Genomic DNA, 7,481 nt, shown 5'->3' with positions numbered 1-7,481 from the left:
CCAGGTAAGAGCCAGCAGCATGGATTTTTCCAAAGTGCTGAAAGGCTCTTCTGCAAACCAATTTAATCTCCTGAGATAGAAAGACACATAAGTGCAAGGAAGAGCAGTTTGCCTTGCCCCCATCCAGGCAGCTTCATTTGTGTTCTGGATAGATGTGTGACAGTGCTCCTGACTAATGCACAAAGCACTCAGCGCCCAGAGAGGGAGTTTACAAGTTTTGAAGTATTAAAAACCCCAAGAGGCAGCTTTAGCAGGTGACACTGCCACCCCAGAGCCACCATTTCTGCTCATTCTGAGAGGGAAGTGGGCTGGCTACAAGCAGCAAAAAGAGAGGAAGGGCTTGCTCCCCAAAACCATAAAAAACAATCCCCCCTCAGTCTCCCACCAAGAGCCCTGTGAAAGTCAGGTGAAAGCTCTTAGGCTCAGAAAGCACAGCTGGGTAAATTTTGGGAATACCCAGGACCTTTCCTGGGATAATCCCACCTTGATTTTACAGACATCCAACTTGTTTTGGCCCAGACAATTCACACTGAAGGTCTCCCACTGGCATGCTGAGAGCTGTGCAGTTTGAGCAGCATCTCACAGCCCCACACTGCTCTCAGTGCTCCTGCAGCACCAGGACTGCTCCTGCCAGGATTACACACACATTTCTCCTGCTCTGTGCCCTCTGTCTCCTTCCAAAAGCAAAGCAGAGGCTAGATTTCAACTCTGATGTATTAAAATACATCTAAAGGTTGGTGAGTTTCCTGCTTTCCTTTGAGGAGTTTCATCAGGAGTTACAGGAGAAGCAAGCTCAGGTGATCAGTATGGATAGAGATGCACAAAGGATTTACCTTCAACAAATGTTGTTTGGGCTCCTCTTGATTAGGCAGAAGGGTAAAAAGCCTTGAGATGTATTCATTGGTTAAGCTGGGAATAAGTTTTTACCTCAGAAACAATTTGACATCTACAATTCTTAGTCCGTTCACAAGACAACCACTTCCAGCTTGGCACAGTTAGAAATCAATGAGCAAGGTTAAAAACGACGCTGTAACTCAAGGTTTCTGTGCCACAAATGCCACTGTGGTTATGCTAAACCAGTGGGATGTGGTAGCCCAGATTTACTGCTGAGAGGCAGCACGGGGAGTTAATTCATGGCTATTGCTCTGGCTGCTTTAGAGGTAAAAGGGTTGTCAAGAACAACACTCTGGAGCAGTTCCCCATGGCTGCCATTCATCTTCCACCCAGCCTGCCAGGCTCCTGAGTGTGTTGAAAGAGACTTTGATTTCAGCAATAAAAACAGGTAGCTCAAATTCTGCTTGCTTTGTTGCTGTGTAAGCACAGCTCCCCTGAAATTATTTTGCGTGTTTCAAAGATATCAGCTTGGCAAACATATCTTTAACTTCATGAATGAAGTGGAACTGGCTTGCTTCTTAAAAAAAAATAAAAAACAGCACTCACTTTATTTCTTAACCTTTTATTACTGTTTGTACAAAATTGATTCATAATAATTAACATTAATATACATGCAACCAGTTTTGCAAGCACTTTATAGCTACAGCTGCCCTGCCTCTGGTTCCTTGGTAAAAATACCTCCCACAGGTCCCCATGAATTTGGGAACCATCTATCATTTGTGCCACTGGGTTAAGAAACGTGAGGAAAAGCAGGAATTCAGACACCATGGGAGCTCATCAACATCATGGGCCTTGAATGTGGTTTAAGTGTGATAAAAAACCCACCTCAAAGGGAGATAATTTTGATAATTTTTTTCAATTTTTAAATTTTTTTTTTACTCAAACCTAAGTTGATATGACTCATCTGAGCTACACTGGGAAAAAAATAACTCTCTTTTCACCACTGCCATCCCTGTGCCCTTTGGAAGGGAGATTTTCCAGTTTGCTTGTGCAGATCAGTGAGGTTTGTAGGCACCTAGATGTTAAAAGAGGAAAATGTTCATACTTATATGATGTTTTCCATTAAAATCTTGCCTTGGAGTTTTGTGGAGGCATTGCCATGTTGATTCTTCCAGAATGGCTGAGAAAATTCCTCTCTGAAATTCACTTCACATGAAAGATTACACGGCTCCACTGCTACGTGAAATGAGGGTGACTGGATTATGCTTTGGTTTGTTTCTGCTGGAAAACAGGTTTTTGTCAAAAGGAATTTACATTCTACAATGAAATCTTTTATGGCTGTCACCTTTAAATTCTTTCCCAGCAGGAAAATTTCGAATAAAGCAAATATTTTCATCTACTTTGCTTTTCAAAAGAACAGATTGCAGAGTGAAAGCAGAAGTGGAATGGAAACCAACTCTTTTAACATAAAAGTACAGGTACATGTTCTTTGACTTTATTTTCCTCAGAGGGGTAGAAAATAAATAGATGTATAATAAAATGAATTAAAGCAACATCAGTAGGGTTCCTGACATGTTTCTTAAAAGAAAAATGAAATATTGTTGTGTGTAGAGCAGCATTTATAGATTTTTCTTCTTTTTTTTATGTTATGGTCATTTATTTGGAGAGTGAGAGGGGTTATTTGTATGGTTATGGCTTTTTAGGATTATGGTTCCCCATAAGATGGTACTGCTCCATCATACAGGGCTCTGAATTATTTCAATAGGTTTGATATAACTTTGAATTTCACAGGAAGGGGCTGGCAAAGTGGGAATAGAAAACTTCAGCTGACTTTTTTTCCCCCTTTCAGCCCTCAGCTCCTGCTCACACATGTTTATAGCCACTTCCAAGGATGATAACTTCTTTGAAAGGGTTGCAATTTGAGCATTTTTATGCACCCCAGGTGTATTGCATCTATATAACTCTTATTACCATATAACTCTTGCTAACTCTACAGCTCCTTTAGGGCACATAATGCTGTTTGCATGAACTCAGGAGCTCAGAGCCAGGCAGGAGGATCTGGGGCACCTCGAGCAGGGCGCTGCACATCCACATCCTCTGCTCCAGGATGAAACAGGCCCACGAGCCCTTTTCACCCCTCATAACGGCCAAATGGATTATAAAAACATTTCTCTGCTGGAGCGGCTCTGGAGATAAGAAACGCTCATCAGGATTCAATAGGGGTGAATTTAATTTCAGCCAGCGCCACCTCTGACTTTGCTGTTGCACACCTGGTGCCTTCTCACACTCAGCTCGGAGGGGAATAAAACAACAAAATTCCTGGCAATGGAAAAACCAATAATAGCAGGAGGCAAGGGACTGAAATCTCCTTGTGCAGATGAATATTTACAGCTGCCACGTGGACATCTATTTTCTTGGATTACACCAGAAGATGTGGTAACAACGCTGGAGAAAATTGCTTTATGGATTTAATACTCATATATTTCCTGTAGTGATTTCATTCATCTAGGTCTGGTGGCGTTTTATGTGGGTGGTGAGCTCTGCTCTATCACTATTCTTATTACAGCTAATCACCATCATCATTGTTATTGTAATTAATTGCCAATTGCCTCCTAAAAAAATCTTCTGTGAAAATAACCGAGGGAAGATACAATAACAATAGAAATATAGAGGCTTTTAGGAATTGCTTAAGTGGCCAAACTAAGATCTTATGCTAAGGACTTCCTACAGCTAAAATATGTCTCCAGCACCCTTAATGGCTTTCTGCTCAGCACCAAAGGGATGAGATTGCACTCAAATTGGGAATTTGTGTCCTTCTTCAAAAGGGCACACAGCAAGGGAGCCTGTCTCAAGTGCCTTGAAAGCCTCTCAGAGCTGTCCTGGTAGGGTCTCTGTCTGTCTCTGCCCCGAGATGCGTGGGATGGTTCTGAGGCAGCCCATGCTTTGAAGAACGAGTCTGGACTCTTCACTTTTTCGGTCTTGAGGTTTTTTATTAATTCTTATCTACAAAATTTTCTCTCTGCCCAGCCGAGATCTGCTCAGCAGGGCAGCCACAGGCACTCTGTGCTGTCCTTTTATACTACAAACTACGTATATCATATTTACTCTTAATTCCCAATACCCATCACCTATGTTAGACAGTGCACTTCTATTCTGAACCAATCCCAAAGTGCCAACATCACAGCAGAAAATGGAGAACAAGAAGAAAGAAAAAGGACTAGACACGTCCTGATTCCTCCATCTTGTCCCCATAACCCTTATACCAAAAATCCTAAAATCTACATTTTCACCCTGTGAACACCTTGTTTTTTACACCATTCAAACCTGTGTGTCTTTCACATCCCCATGCCAAGCTGGCAGTTGGTTGGAAGGGTCAAAATCAAGCCACCAGGTGCTCTGGGCAGCGTGCCAGGGTCTCTGAGCCCCCCGATGGGGTTCTCAGCAACTCTGGACACCCAGAGGGATGTGCTGAGTTCCCGTAGTAGGGGAGAGAGGACTTGGCTGTGATGAAACAGAAGCTGATTTTGTGCACTGGATAGATTTTGGTGGGTCTGTCCCCTTACCAGAGTGCTAAAGGTGAAGTAAAATGCAGACCCATCTATCTGGGGTACAAAAGACAAAGGCACAATTTAACGACCCAGGTTGGCACCTTGGGCTATCTGGGACATGAGAGAACCTCCTGCAGCGGGCACAAACCACACAGCACCTATGGAACTCCGTGTCCTTCTGTCTGATTTGGGCATTTGGGACACCTCAGGCAGCACCTGCTCTCTCCTGTGAAGTCTCTGTACCCTCCAGGGAGTTTTCTCTGATCAGTATCTCCTCAATCCATGATCAATATCTCCTCAATCCATGATCAATATCTCCTCAATCCATGATCAATATCTCCTCAATCCATGATCAATATCTCCTCAATCCATGCCACAGCTGGAGCCATCTCACTCCCAGCTGGACAAAGCCAGTATCTGTAATCCCCCAGCTCAGCACAAGCAAAAAACACAGCACAGAACATTAACCAGGGTGAAGCCATCTCCCATACTGGTCCCTGTTGTTTTTAGCACAAAATAAGTGATATCAGCTAGAAATAATCTCTTTTAAAACATTATGCTGAGAGATGTCTTTAAAGAAGTCTGGAGTCTACAGGCAGCTTCAAAATTTGGTAAAAAACAACGAGTTCTTCAAATGTTCTCCTCTTAATTAAAAAAGGCAATTAAGCCTCCTTTCCACCTAAAGACACCATGGAATTTGGGTTGTGTTTAACCTGATCCATCCCATGACACAGCAGGGAACTGCAGGGGAGCAAAGCCCTGGAGCAGGTGCTCTCACTGCCAAGAAAAGAAAAACTCTTCAAAGAATGGGACACAGGGTCCCAAGGAAGTGATTTTGAGTTTAATACATTAAAAAGCAGCAGGAATGGGCTCTGATTATTGTCTGGCTGCCAGCAGGTGAGGCTGGGCAACCCAAATTAGGTATCAGAGAGAAGCCATGGACAGAGTCTGGGCTCCCCAAAAGGATGAACTGAGCTCACCATGACACTGCCAGGTGTCCTTGTGTTTTCAGGCACAAGGAAAGCACTGGTCACAGCACCTGGGAGAGAGCTGGAACCCTGGATGCTGAGAATTCTAAACTTTCTGTGCTTAAAGGCACAGACCAACAAGAGAACACTGCATTTGACCTGGGGCTGTGAAGAAGGTTTCCAAAATTGATTGATAGCACTGGGATTATGGGTGTGGAGTTGGTTAGAAGTGTGTAACATCACAGGGTGGGAAACTTTGAGTTTGGGGTTTTAGAATATAGAAATAAATATGAAGCAAGATGGAGGTTTTAGGGCAAAGGCAGGTTGTTCTTCTTTACCTTCTTCTTCTTCGTGGATTTGGGTGATGTTTTGTAATTGGGAAGAAAAGTCTGCATTGTGGGCTCTGTGGGATCAGTTTTTGGGTTAAAAGGGAAAATAATCCAGGTGTCAGTTCTTAATTGGATGGTTTAGTCTTAAAAGCCCTTGTAACAAGAGATTGTTGGCCATTTTGTGCCTTCTAATGAAAAGCTGCAGAACTCACAGCAGTGAGACTGTTTTACTGATAAGAAACAATAAACACCTGAACTACTGTACCTGAATGTGAACTACTGTCTCAAGTGCCTTCAACCCTGACCTCGAGAACCCACAGAATCCCACTTCTACATTTGTCAAAAACTGAATTTAGGCACCTGAACCTGGAGCTGAACAAAGAATTCTCTTCCCCTTCTGTGCCAAATGTTCACAGCACCAGATTTCTCTTCCCCTTCTGCTCCATCTTACAGTCTCCTAAAACACCCTCCAAGGGATAATTTGCTAGTTTGTAAAGTTTCTAAAGAGCTTTTAGGGCCTTAAGGATGAAAAAAATAAATTATTTGATAAGTTATTAATAACCAGGATATCAATATCCTTTTTCCTGGTGAGCAGGATTTTAACTGTCCCACTGTGGAAGCAGTGGTTTAATTACAGGTGTGCTTCTTTCATATTTTGCATGAGAGAGCCTTGCCAGGCCCCAGGAAAGAGAGCAGGAATGGTTTGATGCAGACAGTAGATGCACCAGAGGTCACTGGTGGCTCAAATAATTAATCAAATTTGTGTGGCCTCCTGCCATTGCAGGACACTGCTACCTGGGATCTATTAGCTGATCTTTGGTGCTGCATCTGTGGAGAACAAAATATTCAAATCCTGAGGCTGGAATTCACTTGTCCAGTCAGAAAAAATATACATAAAACACAAAAGTGAATAGGATAGAAATGTTTCCAAATGGAATGCCAGCAAGCTGCTACTCTCACCCTGTCTTTAATCACCTGGCTCATACAGACATCAAAGAGTCTCCCTGGGAAGAGTCCAGGCTGTGCAATCCTTGAAAAATCTCCACAAACCTGAATTCGTGGGATACTCAGATCTGGATATTTGTCCAGACACATGGGAACAGGGTGTTTTATCAGGGCGTTTTATCATAGAATCATGGAATGGTTTGGGTTGAGACATTAAAGATCACCTAATTCCAACCCTTCTGCCATGGGCAGGGACACCTCCCACTAGACCAGGTGACCTCAAGCCTCATCCAGCCTTTGGATGACTTGAAGATCCAGCTGATCTTTAAGGTCCCTTGCACTCCCAACCATTCTCTGGTTCTGTGAACCAGCTGGAAACCATCTCTTGCCACCTTGCAGCCCCCAGACCTGGGGCAGCTCACTCACATCCATTGCAGATGTGTGGAACAAAATTTCTCCATTTCTCTCTTGTTCAGAGCCTCCCTGCAATCTTTGGCCTCGTTGCTTTACAGCTTCAGAGATGGGAACCTGCTGCAAGGTAGGAAGGGTTCTCGGAATTCCAGCTCTTGAACCTTCTAAAGAATTGTCTCCGTGCTTATGCCTTGGCAAAGGTGTCTTGGTTTGAACAGACAGGTGTCTGCTAAGGAAGGCAGGAGCCTCCCTTGGAATGGAGAATGTAAACACCCTCCCTTTGAATTGTTATAATTTTGAAATTAAGGGGCTCTCAAGAAAAGATATGGGAATAGGAATAACAGTTCTTTACCAGGAAAATTAAAAGTACAAACGCAATAGCAAAAAAAAAAAAAAAACAACCAACCAAACAAAAAAAAAACAAAAACAAAAACAAACCACTGCCA

Source organism: Zonotrichia leucophrys, chromosome 4, assembly GCF_028769735.1.
Source record: "Zonotrichia leucophrys gambelii isolate GWCS_2022_RI chromosome 4, RI_Zleu_2.0, whole genome shotgun sequence".
NCBI lineage: Eukaryota > Metazoa > Chordata > Aves > Passeriformes > Passerellidae > Zonotrichia > Zonotrichia leucophrys.
Note: the sequence above shows the minus strand (reverse complement) of the source record.